Genomic DNA, 16,789 nt, shown 5'->3' on the forward strand with positions numbered 1-16,789 from the left:
TCCTCCAGGAGGTGTGAATATTTCAATGTGGTGATGTGCATTCATTTTCATCTTTGTTTCTGGGTGCCTTCATGCTGGGAGAGGTGTCTTTGAAATATCAGAGCATGAAGATGAGCAATGGCTTTTATTTCCAGCTTATCAAAATCACACACACATACACACAAACTTTCCCTCACACACACAACACATACACACACACACACACACACACAATCTGCAGTTTTCAGATGTACAGCTCTATTTCATAGAACTTTGGAATCTCTCAATTGTCTGATCTAATACTGTGGGGAACCATTTACTGAGAGCCAGATGTGGCCCTCTCAGACTCTCTGTCTGGCCCTTGGGAATCTCACCTGACTGCACACCTTTACCAGCCTTCCTTTACACCCTCCTTGAGTGATTTTAGAATCATAGAATCATAGAGTTGGAAGAGACCACAAGGGCCATCGAGTCCAACCCCCTGCCAAGCAGGAAACACCATCAGAGCACTCCTGACATATGGTTGTCAAGCCTCTGCTTAAAGACCTCCAAAGTAGGAGACTCCACCACACTCCTTGGCAGCAAATTCCACTGTCGAACAGCTCTTACTGTCAGGAAGTTCTTCCTAATGTTTAGGTGGAATCTTCTTTCTTGTAGTTTGGATCCATTGCTCCGTGTCCGCTTCTCTGGAGCAGCAGAAAACAACCTTTCTCCCTCCTCTATGTGACATCCTTTTATATATTTGAACATGGCTATCATATCACCCCTTAACCTCCTCTTCTCTGCCTGGTTAGAATGTGTCCTTGAGCTCTAATCATGCCTCTTGTTTGCCTGGATAGAGATGCATGAGTGTGCACAGAAACTAACCTCCTGTACAAAGGTAAAATCTACATTTATGCCCCCCCCCCACTTTCCCTTCTGCTCCTGCCCACCATTGTCATGTGGCTCCCAGAAGGTTACCAAGAAGAGTTTGTGGTCTTCAGTCTGGAAAGGATTCCTCACTCCTGCTTTAGTACTTGAGTTGACCTCTCAGACTGAGGAGCACGGAGACAGAGAAATGCTACTTTTCATGGTGGAAAAGCGAGTGACGGAGCCGGGACCAGCGTTGTTGCGCACCAGCAGGTGGTCCACTCCCAACTCCCAAGGACGCGGCTTGCTGCTTCTCTTCTTTGCTGGCACTTCCTCTTCACCTTCCTCCTCCAAGCAAGTGAGCAGCAAGGAGAGGAAGGAGAAGGAACAACAGCTGCATTTCACTTTGGCCTTCTCCCTCTGGCAATTGTGTGGATTTTGCCCAAAGGGAGGGGACAAGCAAATGGGAAGAGAGAATAGCAGGGAGAACCCAAACTAAACCTGGAGCTGGCACTTGACTGAGCATTGGTGATGGAAGAGTGATTGGGCAGGGGCAGCAGGGGGGCACTGAGAGGAGTGGAGGGGAAAGGCAGCTGGTTCTGGGGTGTGGGACTGTACCACAAGGGGGTGCTGGGGCAAGTGTCAGTGTGATGGTTTTAGCCCACAGGTTGGCAGCAGAAGACAGTTGTTCTTACCTTGGTTATGACATTAAATAGGTGGAACTGGATTTATCTATACTTGGAAGGCAAGGCCCCCTCTTTTCAGCCCAGCAGCTACCGTGAAAAATGGTTCAACTTTCAGTAACGTATCAGCAGAGCATGGGTGCATGAAGTGGGCTGAAGCAGCCGTCTTCAGGCGGTGGAAGACGAAGAGGCGGCACCCCCGTAGGCACCCCACCCCCACTCCACTGCCTCTAGCAAGATCTTGCTGGAAACCTCCACCACCGGTAAGGGAGGCAAGAAAGACTTTGGCATGGCAAGGCAGGGTGGCAGCACTGTGGCACGTTCCCATTTCACCTCTGGCAGTGAGACAGGGTGCACCACCCCTGGATATCAGGATGCCTGATGACCCCCAACTCTGTTTTCTTGTTATATCTGGCTCAGGAATAGAAAGGAGTTCTTTGAGTTAGTGCCTAGATAGGCAGATGAATGCACACAAACCATAAGCGTTTACCATTGGGAGATGCAATGATTTGACAAAAGTGCTCTAGCTGGGATTTCATGCCCCCACTGAAAATGAAAGTTCTTAACTTGGTACGCTGCTGGGCCTTGCTCTTCTGATAGATTCCCAGGTTATATTATCAACAAGGAGTGTTCTTGGCTTTCCCAAGTTCAGCTGGTCACTGATCAGAACCATGCTCTCTCTCTCTCTCTCTCTCTCTCTCTCTCTCTCTCTCATTTTGGATCAGTCTACCACTATATTTGGATTACAGGAAAAGCAGCTACCTTGGAAGATGGTTTGGAAACCATGATAAGCATGTAATGGTCAATAGTCATTGCTTCTCCCCAAAGAAGAAATTGGGAAGCTTTGGGAAGATGCTCTGAATTCTGTCTTGGACGGTCTTCACATTAAAAGCTTCACTCAAGTGAAGCAATGGCAGTCATGTTCATTTAAATTTATACAGTGCATATGCTCTGAAATGATGATCACCGTTCTGCTATTGGAGCCTGTTACCAGGTAGAAAGTTTTACATTGACAACTAGCTGGGACCATACTTTGTTTTTTTTTGTTTGTCTGTTTTCTAACTTCAAGACCGTGCCTGGCCTTATAAATTCTTTAGGATGTGACATTGCACACTTCATTCATTCTTAATACACAAAATGTGCTTTCCCCCCACATTCCACTTTTAAAACTTTACAAGCTGTTAAATTTCCCATCCCTTCTGCTCCATTTCCCCACTAAAATTCTAGTGCATATCGTATAAATTGTTAAGCCAAACACCTGCCGCACAACTAGTCCATATAAAGTCAGCTAGCAAATGCAAAGCCAAAGGAGGAACTAAGCCACCACCTGAGAAATTGAGCAAGGAGATCCTCAAGCATGACAAGTACCCCTTGCTAGAGTTATGGATGAGCTTTCTTATTAACATGAGAGGCAGTGGCGTAGGGTGGGGGGGTGCAGGGGGGGCCGGGCGCACCGGGCGCAACATCTGGGGGTTAGGGTTAGGGGGCGCAAATCCACGGGTTAGGGGGCGCAAATCCACGGGTTAGGGGGCGCAAATTACTTGCCTTGCCCTGGGTGCTGACAACCCACGCTACGCCACTGATGAGAGGTAAAAGGCAAGGAATGGAAGAAGCTGCCTTATACTGAGTTAGACCACCAGTCCATCTAGTTCAGTGACTCCCCAGGGTTTCAGAAAGGGGTCCCTAGCTGGAGATGCCAAGGGCAGTGCCTCTACCACTGAGCTGCAGCACTCCCCCTCCAATAATGCTTAGCAATCATATACCTCATTGGAGTATTAAAAGTGCCACAGGTGTATGTTTGTCAAATGTTCTAGGCAGCTATCTTCTGCAGTCCCTGAACTTCGCCCATAAAACCGCTGACTTTTACTTCTGGATTGTAATTTATTTTTCTTTCTCTGCACACAGAGGCCAGTAGCCAGTAGCACCTTGCCCTGAATTGCTACAGCCACATACATTAACAGTCTGATCAAAACTGTCTGACTCTGTGATTTAGCAGGCTTTATGCATTTGGGGCAGTGAGAGCTACCATGCTGGAAAATTTCATTCATTTCTGTGAGAAAGGAAATAAATATTTTTAGATTTTTGACTCGAGTATGGGTGTGGGTGTGTGAAATGAAGAACATTCAAATGGAACTGCAAATGAATTGGACAGCCTACAAAGTCCAGGTCAGGCCATTTTCCACTGTGATAAATTGGGATCAAAACCTAATCTTGTGGTTGATGTGCATTCCCCAGAATTTTCAAGGAAGTTTGCTTAAGACTAACAACGTAATCCTATCCCCAAGATTATGCCATTTGCTATGCTAAAGGTAAAGGTACCCCTGCCCGTACGGGCCAGTCGTGTCTGACTCTGGGGTTGTGCGCCCATCTCACTTAAGAGGCCGGAGGCCAGCACTGTCCGGAGACACTTCCGGGTCACGTGGCCAGCGTGACGAAGCGGCATCTGGCGAACCAGCACCAGCGCAGCACATGGAAACGCCGTTTACCTTCCCACTATAAAGCGGTACCTATTTATCTACTTGCACTTAGGGGTGCTTTCAAACTGCTAGGTGGGCAGGAGCTGGGACCGAACGACGGGAGCTCACCCTGTCGTGGGGATTCAAACCGCCAACCATACGATCAGCAAGTCCTAGGTGCTGAGGTTTTACCCACAGCGCCACCCGCATCCCTTATTTGCTATGCTAGTTGTTGCTAATTGCTTCCTTGTGGGACATCTTCAGGAGAAGAAAAGGCTAAAGAAGAAAAGGCTAAAGAATAAATCCAACACAAATCCAGAGTGGAGTCTCTAAGATGGTTGGATGGTGCCTTGTACGCCTCCTTCTGGCAACTCCTGCAGTCAAGCTGGTGCCAAACATATTTCTCTGCTTTGCTTTGGACCACATAAGTGAGACCGAGATGGGGTGTCCTTGTCATCTGGGCAGCCCAAGACCTCCATAAATACATATGCCCAGGCATACGCCCCAGAGATATCTGTGCTGCAAATGCAGTAAAAACAACACAGAAGGCAGCAGTTATGAGTTAATGGTTACTGGTCTTTGCAGCCACAGCAGGTGCTGCGATTCTCCAGCAGTTTCATTTCACCCCCAGAGGTGCACTCCATTGTGTCTTGAGACAGACAGATGCCAACAACAAAATGCTAGTTGTTTTACCCCCTGTAGGCACTGCTATTTTTCCTAGAAAAAGAGGTGCCAGAACTGACCATGAACTCTGTCCCTGTTCTCTTACAGGTAAAAGCAAAGGCAAAGGACCCCTGGGCGGTTAAATTCCATCAAAGGCGACTATGGGATGCAGCGCTCATCTCGTTTCAGGCCAAGGGAGCGGGCGTTTGCCTGCAGACAGCTTTCTGGGTCATGTGGTCAGCATGACTATACCACTTCTGGCAGTTGATGAGTGCCAGAGTGCATGGAAACGTCATTTACCTTCCCGCTGCAGCAGTATCTATTTATCTACTCATGCTGGTATGCTTTCAAATTGCTAGGTTGGCAGAAGCTGGGACAGAGCAACGGGAGCTCACTCCGTCATGCAGATTTGAACAGCCGACCTTCTGATCAGCCAACCTTCTGATCAGCAAGGCGGCTACCTTGGAAGCCTGGAGAGTGAGAGGGGTCGGTGTGCACTGACCCCTCTCGCTCTCCAGGCTTCAGGTTCCTTTCGACCTGCTCTTTGGGGCTGGTGGGGGGAAGCCCACCACCAGCCCCAAAGAGCAGGTCAGGGAGCAGCGGAAAGGCGGAGCGGAGAGGCTCCTGCCATAGCCCCGCGCCACCTCTCCAGCCGGGAGAGGGTCGAGGGGCTATGGCGTCTTCGCTCCATAGGATGCACACACATTTCCCCTTCATTTTTGAAGGGGAAAAAGTGCGTCCTATAGAGCGAAAAATATGGTAATTGGCACTAGTGGTATTATTTTGAAACAAGACATGTAAAAGTATTTCATCCATCCTTGTTAAATTTTTATTTATTTGAGAACTGCATAACAAACCAAATTATAACTTCATATAAACAAGTGATCCTACAATATCCTGGCATAAAATAAATAACAGTCTCTAGAAGTTCACATCATATATTGTACAAGAAGATGTTTATTTCTTGGCCAAATTGTTTTTTGTTGGTTTTTCACTTTTCTTGCCCTTTATACTGCTGGGATTATTATTTTTTGCCTCAGTGTCCTCAAGTATAATGTCACCTGGAAGGAAGAGAAAGGAATATATATTCAATTATACCAGTTTGATTTGGGCAAATTTGGCGATGCTTATTTATTAGAATGAGAGGTTATATCCATTCCTTGACAGTGCACATCGAATCAAAAGTAGGTCCTACTGAGTTCAACAGGACTTACTCTTAGGAAACTGGGCAAAAAGTTGCAGCCTTAAATGTTCTCCTGTGGTAGTAAAAAACAAAAAACAAATTCAAAACCACAGTGAAGTAAAAACCGAATCAATCTCCAATGTTAACATCCATGGGTGCAGCCAGGACTTATGTTGAGATGGGGAGCAGGACACCCACCGGCCATCATCCTCTGTCTGGCTCTGTCCCACTTTTATCACTGTCACACGATCCCCATTTTTGGCTCCCTAAAACAAAGTAAAGGAATCTGAAATAAAGTAGAATATGCAGGCCTGGCCAAGCCATGAATAAAGAACTGGGCAGCGGTCTTGTGGCATTCAATGTGTTAAAAAGAACAGAAACATATGAATGGGTTTACTTAATGGTTAAAAAAAACCTTTCTTACAACCTTTTCAAAACAGTTGCTGTGTCCTAGGTAGGCTGACCGGGTTAGAGTCCGAACACCGACAATAGCCAGGAAACTACACAATATTTAAATATAACAATGGTTCACAACAATGTTAGCCATGAACTCTGCACTGATCTGAATTGTGAACTTGAATAAACTGAACTATATCATTGACTGAGGCCTGAGGGCTTTTTGTGGTACAAATAGCCTATGGGAAACTTCCAGCCATTTCTAGACAGGGCCTGCAGGTGCGCGCTTGCAGGAGAAAATGCTGGAAACTATGAAAAGCTTCCAGAACTGAGCTACCTGCAAAGCCATGCCTATCACTCAGTCAGGTGGCCAGTTGTGTCACTAGAATGCACCACAACATCACCCAAGTGACCTCATTGAGCATTTCAGTTTCAAATATTCTGATTATTTGCACTTTCTAGTATTTTTATTTATTTACTTGAGTTTTTACTAGCTTTATTTACTTGATGGTGGACAGAGTAGTTCTAACCTAGTTCAAAGATTTAAAAGTGAAATGTTTAGTAACTCAAGAACTAAAAATAATTCAGTTTAGAAACAAAAACATTGATATTTGCAAATATATTACATACTCTTAGGCAAAAGGGCTCAGGCAAAGGACTATGGGCTACAGAGTATTGCAAAAAGAAGAAATGTGGAAAATCTTCCTAGTAATTCAAAAGAATCTTCACTTTGTTCTTTCCTGAAGTGAGAGGCTTAATTTAAACTTATTCATAGAATATATAGTAGTTCAAAGACTAAATAAAATAATTGAAATGGAAACTTTCAAACGCTGGAAAACCAATTCTCAACAGACTGACTTCCAAAAGACGTCTGGTGGGCTTGCTCACAGATTCATGCTTCCTGGGCTCCTAGAATATTACTGCTCAAGCCATTGATTTAACTGTAGCCCACACAGACCACGGAAGAGGGTTCAAGGCTGGGTTTTCTTTACCCAAACAGAAAATGACAGAAGTTACATGCTATATGGTACTTGGGGGAGCCACCTTTAGAAACTTGAAAAAAATTCTTTCTCCATCTGTCAAAGTGGTAAATGTAAAGTCATTTCACTTTTCATTACTTCAGTCTTGTCTTCACTCTACTCAGAAACTCTGGGAAGCATGGGAGGTTACCAAGCAACCACTAGTTATCACCTATGGTTCCTGTGGTATCTGCACTCCTGAGACAGACATGTCATAGCATCTTGTGCTAAGGTATGCTGAGATAAAGGACTTGCCACAGGACTTTTCATGAAAGCAATTTTTTATTTTGGCAGCCTAAAACTACTTGACATCAGTAGTGACAGAAAGTGCTAGCTGGTGGTTTAAAAAATAAAGCAGGGGGAACCAGCCACAGTTGATAGCCTCTTATCTAGGGAGGGACAACACATACTGACAAAGTAGTGGCAAGGTTCCTAAAAGGGTCGAATCCATGCATCTTCTCCCCCTTGCCACTCCAACCTACCCTTGAACTGAACTTATTCCTAGCAGTGAAATTTAGTTCCAGAAGTCCAGCTTTCATATCAACTACTGCAAAGGAACATAAATCAGTGCACATGTCTGAAGAGGGTCTGAATAGCCTGTTCTGTGGTGCAATGTGTTCAAATTGAAATTATTATTAGGTGCCTGTGCAATGCCCATAATTGCATGCGGAGAGAGAAAGTAGAAAGCAAACTCTCAATGCTCACAGACAAAAATAGGAACATTTCTGAGCATGCGTAGATAATGGTGGACTATGGAAAAGGCTCCAGTGGGAGAGGAGTCACACAACAAAAGAAAATATCACCCATGATGACAGAGAATTCGATATGGCAGACAAAGTGTGTTAACTATTTCACACTTAGCAATCTCAGGTAGACAGATGGTCTACCTATATTAAACTATAAAACTATACCTTATATTCCAGATAATCTCATATTCCAGATCTCAGTCTTGCAAAATTCTTCATAATTAGGAGAAAAACACTGTAAAGATTGCAGAACACATGGTGTGTCTTTCAATCACCTTTTGTCAGTGTGACCCTATGCATACTTTTGAGCTAGGTGCATATCCTGATGGATAGTTTGCCTGCACCAACAAATATTTTATCTATGCTATGTTAACAGATCAAATCATTATTCACAAAATTATTAATAAAATAAACATGCCCTCAGTGGGGAAGAAAAACTCAGCTTCATAAACACTATATAAGCATTTTACTTTATTGAATACTGAACCATGAATAGTTTCACAATACAGGAATGCACACAAACACAGTTATGTGTTTTCACTTGGGTATTTTTGTTGGTCAGCCAGAGTGAGTATATGAGTGTAAGAAGTACTTCTCCATATACCTAAAGCCAGATTAAGTTCAAGGAATTCAAAATACAGTTTTATGAGCTGGAGAATATACATAACCTCATACCATTATTTAAATACTTTGATTTAAGTACAAAAGAATGAACAATATGCGTTTAAGCATAATTAATCAAGAGTTATGTGATCTTAAGTATGAACTTGGGGATCACACTTGAATGACTAGAATGTGCCACAGACAAAAGATCGAGCCCTTATATTCATTACAGTGGTACCTCGGTTTAAGAACAGTTCGGTTTAAGAACGATTCGGTTTACAAACTCCACAAAACCGGAAATAGGTCTTGGTTTGGGAACTTTACCTTGGTGTAAGAATGGAATCTGAACGGTGGAAGGGCACTGGCGGTGGAAGGCCTCATTAGGGAAAGTGTGCCTCGGTTTAAGAATGCTTTTGGTTTAAGAACGGACTTCTGGAACAGATTTAAGGTCGTAAACCAAGGTACCACTGTATTCCTTTATCATTAATCTAAAATGGCTGACACCCACGCCCGGCCGTTCCCTTGCTTTGTCTATTATAGGGCTTTTTATTGTAAGGCTCTATGCACAAACCTAGCAGTTCGAAAGCACCCCCGGGTGCAAGTAGATAAATAGGGATCGCTTACTGGTGGAAAGGTAAACAGTGTTTCCGTGTGCTGCACTGGCTCGCCAGATGCAGCTTTGTCACGCTGGCCATGTGACCCGGAAGTGTCTGTGGACAGCGCTGGCCCCCGGCCTCTTAAGTGAGATGGGCGCACAACCCCAGAGTCGGACACGACTGGCCCGTACGGGCAGGGGTACCTTTACCTTTATGCACAAAACCACATTTCTGCTTGCCCCGTGGTTTCTAGCCATGGATTTTGTTTTTGCCCTGCAGCTCTTCCCTGAAATACTTGCTCTTTACTGCTGAATCAGAACAAACAACAATCCAGGGGAAACCCAATTGCTGTTTGGTCCTATTCATCTGTCAAGCATGGGTTTCCTCAGCTGGCAGCAGAGGGGCAAACCCTCAGATCCAGAACTGAAGTGGTATTTGTCTGAAGCACAAGGAGACTTCTCTGAAGAAGCCCAAAGTGAAGCAGGCTACTCGAACCTGTGGACACACTTGGAAAATTTTGAAGGACAGAGAGACAGACTGCACATCTGTGAATATTCAACCCCCTCCCCCCAGCTCTCTGTATGAAGAAAGTTGTCAGGGAGGGAAGAGGGAAAGGAGGCCCAGGCTGGCAATGGCTCCAACCAGGGAGTAACTTTACCAGGGCTCTCCTTTTCACCTGCAACCTAAGAGCTTTGGAGAATAATGTAGGAAGAACTACATTGCACAGTTCTTGTGAGATGTGTATCACAAAGGTGCAATCAGGCAGCTGCAACTGGCTGTAGCTCCCTATTGAGTTTTCTTTCTGGTGGCACACCTGCGTGGGTCTAATTTCTGAAATAGCCTTCTGTGGAGTCAGTGGGATGGTCTGGGCTTTTAGATCAGATGAGAGTGGAATATAATTTGAAAGCTTGTTATAATTTAGGTTTTCAAAGGTGTTTAATTTCCATCTTGTGCCCTTAAATGTTAACCATAGGTAAATCTTTATAGCACATTATCTTGTAACGCAACACATAGTTTATGCTTATTTCTCTGGTAGCTTCTGTAATGACATTCTTTCTGCAAAAACACTGCTGTGTTCTAAGTAGCAATAACGCAGCCAGATGTGTAATTTGGGATACACAATAATGCCTGGAAAATACTTATATCAGAATAATGGCTACATTTAAAAATATTATGGAAGATAAAAGTGCATTTTAAACAGATGAAGAATCAGATCCTTTTCAATATGTCATAAAATATATAGTACAACGGAAGCAACACTAAAATGCACCATAATAAAATCTGCATTTTTATTATAAATTACATTGTTGGGGCAAAATCCAGCCAAAGTTAAGCAGTTTTAATTCTCATTGACTTCCAACGGATGTTTCAGTGTCTCCCACTGAAATTAAGAGATCTTAAAAATGCTTGTCTTTGACTGGCTATGTCCAACAACAACAACATTTTAATTTAGACCCCACTCATCAGGCTGGTCTATGTTTGGTTAAAACACAATACAGCAGTCTATGAACAGGAAAAGCATTCACCGTAATTGTGAATTGTGCATATCCCATGCAATATCACCTGTAATGTAAATGACTTCAGACCACAATACAGTCCGTGCATTTACTCAGAGGTAAATTCTATTTTTTCCAATGTGACCCATTCCTAAATAAGCATACATAGGTTTTCAGTATTGTTCAGAGTATATGGGGAACCAGAGTTTGTTATAAAATCTATTCTGGTCCTATTGATTTCAATTGGAGATGTAATTTATACTTAGGGCTACAGACCTATACTCACTTACTTCAGAGTAAATCTAATTGAAAGAATAAATGAACCAGGTGTAGGAAACCTTTAGTCCTCCAGAAACTAACATCAACTGGCTCCTTTAGATGGAGGATGAATGACACCTTATTTAGAGATGAAGAAGTGCTTAAGAAGGCCCAAAAAACCTTGAGAGATTATTTTGAGATAAATATGAGCACCAATGTGGAAAAAAGAGTAATCTGGGACGCAAGCAAAGCTGTTATGAGAGGGTTCCTGATACAACAGAACGCAATAAAGAAGAGAAGCCAAAATGAGAAGAAAGACAAATTTTTGGGGAAAATAAAAGAAAGTGAGAAGAAATTGAGAGCAAAACAAAAGTCGCATGAGATTTTGAGAGAAATAAAGTTATATCAAGCACAATATATGGAAATGATGAATCAGGAAATAGAATGGAAAATTAAACAAATGAGACAAAAAACATTTGAATCAGCTAATAAATGTGGGAAATTGTTGGCCTGGCAAATGAAAAAAAGACAAAAACTAAATACTGTCACAAATTTAGAAGTGGAAGGAAAGAACATACACAATCCAACTGAGATTAGAAACTGTTTCCAGAGGTATTTCAAACAACTATACACACAAGGGCCACAGAAAGAAATGGACATAGACCGATTTCTGAAGACAAATGGATTACAAAAAATCTCTCAAGAAAGTAAATTAATGTTGAATTATAAAATAACTGAACAGGAAGTAGAAGGTGCCATCCAAAACATGCAATTGGGCAAATCTCCAGGACCGGATGGGCTGACTTCTAGATATTATAGATCCTTGAAAGAGTGGTTAATACAGCCTTTAAATGAAGTCTGCAATGAAATACTGGAAGGGAAAAGGGCACCAGAGTCGTGGAAAGAGGAGTACATTACACTTATACCGAAAACAGAGACTGAAAAGACTCAGCTTAAGAACTACCGCCCCATATCACTACTTAATGTGGATTACAAAATCTTTGCAGACATTTTGGCCAAGAGATTGAAAAAAGTGTTGATGAAAGAGATTCATAAAGACCAAGCGGGCTTTCTCCGGGGAAGACATTTGTCTGACAATCTGAGGAATATAATTGATATTTTGGAAAAACTAGAAGTGAATATAAATACTAAAGCAGTTTTGATATTTGTGGACGCGGAGAAAGCCTTTGATAATATTTCTTGGAGTTTTTTGAAGAAGAATCTACAGGGGATGGGGGTAGGCCAAGGCTTTGAAAACAGTATAAGTGCAATTTATTCAAAACAAAAGGCTAAACTGATTGTAAATAATGTAGTGACGGAAGAATTTAAGATAGAAAAAGGGACACGACAAGGTTGCCCAGTTTCCCCATTGCTTTTTATATCGGTCCTGGAGGTTTTGCTGAATATGATTAGAAGGGACTGGTTGGTTAAAGGTATATAGGTCGGAGCCAAACAGTACAAACTGAGAGCGTTTGCAGATTATTTAGTATTGACGTTACAGGAGCCAGAATCTAGTACCAAAAGAGTTTTAGAACTGATTCAAGAATTTGGTCAAGTTGCAGGATTTAAGTTGAATAAGTCAAAGACCAAGGTTTTAGAGAAAAAATTAACACCAATGGAGAGAGAGAGGTTTCAGAACGAGACAGGTTTAACAGTGCTTAAGAAAGTTAAATATTTGGGGATCAACATGACAGCAAAAAATGGGAATTTATTCAAAGACAACTATGAAAAATGCTGGGTTGAAGTGAAAAAAGATTTAGAAATTTGGTCAAATTTGAAGCTTTCACTGCTGGGCCATATAGCTGCGGTAAAAATGAATGTATTGCCTATAATGTTGTTTTTGTTTCAAACATTGCAAATTGTGGACAAAATGGACTGTTTCAAGAGGTGGCAGAGAGATATTTCTAAATTTGTCTGGCAGGGCAAGAAGCCTAGAATAAAATTTAAAATATTAACAGATGCAAAGGAAAGAGGTGGATTTGCCCTGCCAGACTTTAAACTTTACTATGAATCAGCAGCTTTTTGCTGGTTGAAAGAATGGTTGCTTCTTGAAAACACTGACATTTTGGATTTAGAAGGTTTTAATAATGTATTTGGATGGCATGCATATCTGTGGTATGATAAGGTCAAAGCACATAAAGCATTTAAAAATCACATTGTCAGGAAAGCATTGTTTAATGTCTGGATAAGATACAAGGACTTATTGGAAAATAAAACTCCAAGGTGGTTGTCACCGATGGAAGCAAAAGCTCTGAAAAAGCTCAATATGGAGGCCAAATGGCCGAAATATTGGGAAATTTTGAAACAAGGCGGAGATAGATTGAAATTGCAGAGTTTTGAAAAATTAAAAAACAAAGTGCGAGACTGGCTTCATTATTATCAGATAATGGAGACATATAATTTGGATAAGAAAATTGGTTTCCAGGTGGAAAAATCAAAATTAGAAACAGAACTGTTAGAACCTAAAACTAAGATTTTGTCAAAAATGTATAACTTGCTGTTGAAATGGAATACTCAGGATGAAACGGTGAAATCTGCTCTGATTAAATGTGCACAAGATGTTGGACATAACATTATGTTTGCTGACTGGGAACAGTTGTGGACCACAGGTATGAAGTTTACGGCATTTAATGCCTTGAGAGAGAATATTATGAAAATGATTTACAGGTGGTACATGACCCCAGTCAAGCTTGCAAAAATCTATCATTTGCCCGATAATAAATGTTGGAAATGTAAAGAAACTGAAGGTACATTCTTTCACCTTTGGTGGACGTGCCCAAGGATTAAGGCTTTCTGGGAAATCATATATAATGAACTGAAAAAGGTATTTAAATATACCTTCTTGAGAAACCAGAGGCCTTCCTCCTGGGCATAGTCGGCCAATTGGTGCCAAAGAAGGATAGAACTTTTTTTATGTACGCTACAACAGCAGCAAGAATACTCATTGTAAAGTATTGGAAGACACAAGATTTACCCACTCTGGAAGAATGGCAGATGAAGTTGATGTACTATATGGAACTGGCAGAAATGACTGGCAGAATCCGAGACCAGGGAGAAGAGTCGGTGGAAGAAGATTGGAAGAAATTTAAAGACTATCTACAGAAATATTGTAAAATTAATGAATGTTAGAATGATGTTGGATAGAAATTAAGTGGTTCCCAGCTGCAATGCTTTAAGGGAATATGAAAAATGGGTTGTTAATAGGGAAAAATCTAATGTTACTATTTTAAGACCAAAGATTAGGATAAACAAAGAGGGTAAGGATTTGCTGAGCCAACAAATTGAACTGGAATACAAAAAAGGGAGGTATGAAGAGGTCCGGGAAACAAGCTAAGGAAAATAAGTAATAGAAAAATGGAGTGGTTTTTTAAATCATTTTTATTTTGTATTTCTTTTTCTTTTTCATTTTGTATTGTAATATCTTAAAAAAATCTTTATAAATATCTTATATAAAAAAAGAAACCTTTAGTCCTCCAGATGTTGCCAAACCACAATGCCTGCTATCCCTGGCCATTGGCTGTGCTTGCTGGGGTTGATGGGAGTTGTAGTTCAGCAACATCTGGAAGGCCAAAAGTTCCCTACACCTCAAAAACACACACACAGTACCTGCCCATTTATTTCTCCCACTGAATTCAACTGGCCTTAAACACACTTCAGCTGGATCTTTCCATGCATGACTTTGCATCTTATCTGAAGGACACAAACACATTTTATTGGGGAAGAAGGGACAACAACTGCAACAACAAAAAGCACATTTCCGTCTTTCATTTATCTGATGTTTCTTTAGTCTTGATCACCTTGGTTTCGAAGAGAACATTCCAGGACTATTGTTTTATAATACATTAGTTGTTTTTGAATTTGCTTTCCTCTGTATAGGTCCTGAATGCACAGAGAAGGTGCTGCTCTGTTCATTTAATCGGTAGTCCGAAAAGAGCTTTTAAGCAAGCACAGCTATCCGCTCTCATGTGTGAATAGCTACACAACATCTTTTGCTGAGCACACAAGGTGTGATCCTGCTCCCCCCCACACACACATACTCTGGTGGAAACAATTTCTAGATCCATCATTAGTATCCAGAATTTATGTGGGGCAAGATATGGGTGTATGCTGAATTAGAGGAATTGATATGAACTATTTGTAATACCTTCACTCTGATGTTTCTTATGGTTAGATTTTAATCAGTAGATGATTCTTTATCTGCTCAGATATTGCCTTACCTGAGCATATTTACTTTCAAAAACTAAGGCAAAAAGGAAGAAAGGTAAACATTTGAATCACTACTGAGTTGCTATGCACAGCTTACCTGCAGAGAATTCCACACACTTCCTTATGTATAATTTGCAAAGAAGAGGAACTAGTGACAGCGAACACTGAGTTAAACACGTTGTGCACATAACACATTTGCTAGCACATGCACAGTGCAATCCTATTGTGTTAAATGAGGCTTACTTCCAGGAAAGTGAGTATGGAACTGCTGCAAAATCTAAGTCTTTTAGCATATATTTAACATAAGATTTCGTGATATTCCTATGGTCAAAATCTCAAAAAAAGAAAAAGGGAGATGACATTAAGAAATTAGCCCCAACACACACAAATCAGGGAAGACAAAGGCTACAATCTAAAGCATGCTTACTTGGACTCACTTCTGTACAAAAAAGAAAAAGAAAAAAGATTTGAGCTGAAAATATTAGGAACAGAACCACACTTGAAAAATGTAGCATTATGTTAGGAGCATAAAGCCTGCAAGTGTGTCTGGCAATCCTGTGTAATTATTTTTGGATTCATATAGCTTTGCTTTTTTTTTGACAAGCAGTTGAAATATTTCATTTTTAAAAAATGGACTCTGATTCCTGGACGATCTTCACAAAAACATCAGAGAAGCCTGCAATAATGTGAATATCAGTCACTAAATTATTGAGCATTGTGGCTGTTGTAATGATAACAATTGGCACAGGTCAGATTTTCTGATGGACCGTGGAAGAGAATGGAAAAAGACAGAGCTACGTTTTTAAGAACTTTGTTTTACTTTTACTCCCTATTTCAGCTTTATTCTCCCTCCTTGCCTGGCAACGGTTTCATATGTTAATATCATTTTTTATTAACATAATACAAATATCAGTAGCAGTAGTACAGCTTTCATTGCTAGCGGCTTTCCTATCAAACGTCACAGTAAATTTTATTTTCCCTAATAGATTACGACTTGTACATTGTATTAGGGAAGGTGAGTAGTATTGCAGGATGACACTGAAATTACAGAACATACTACTTACAAGGTTTAAAAGTGTGGTGATTAATTATCCACCATTTCTGCCCCAACCACTGTCCCACCTCGCAATGCTGAACCAGGGAAGTTAGCTGGGGAATTTATGACTATTTACAATTAATGTTATTTTTTGGAGAGGAGAAAAATCGCACCCGTCACCTTTCAAGAACCTCACTGTAGCCGTTGTCAAAATATCACATTATACAATTCACTGGAAGTGAACTTATTGCTAAATACCCGTTAGATTCCCAGGAGATGCCTTACATTAATTGTTTAGCAAAAGCACCCTTAGGCGATCGCAGGGGAAGAGCATTAAATGCGCAGAAAGAGAAGCTGACAGAGATCCCTGTAGAACAAGCTGCGGCTTCCCGCATAAAACTTCTCCCAGGGAATGGCGGCGGGGGACACGCTGCAAGCCTGGACGGTCATTTGGGCGGGGGGGGGGCTGCATTTTCTTCCCTTCGACGCTCCGCAAAGCGCAAACACAATTAAGCCGGAAAAGAAAAATCAATGGCGCACCAACACAGAACCCTTTCTTGTCCTTTGCCCCTTTTGGAGACGGCCTGGGAATGGTAAGCAAGGTTTTAAGAAGAAACCCA

This window comes from Podarcis vaucheri (genome assembly GCF_965113315.1).
Source record: "Podarcis vaucheri genome assembly, chromosome: 3".
NCBI classification, from domain to species: domain Eukaryota; kingdom Metazoa; phylum Chordata; class Lepidosauria; order Squamata; family Lacertidae; genus Podarcis; species Podarcis vaucheri.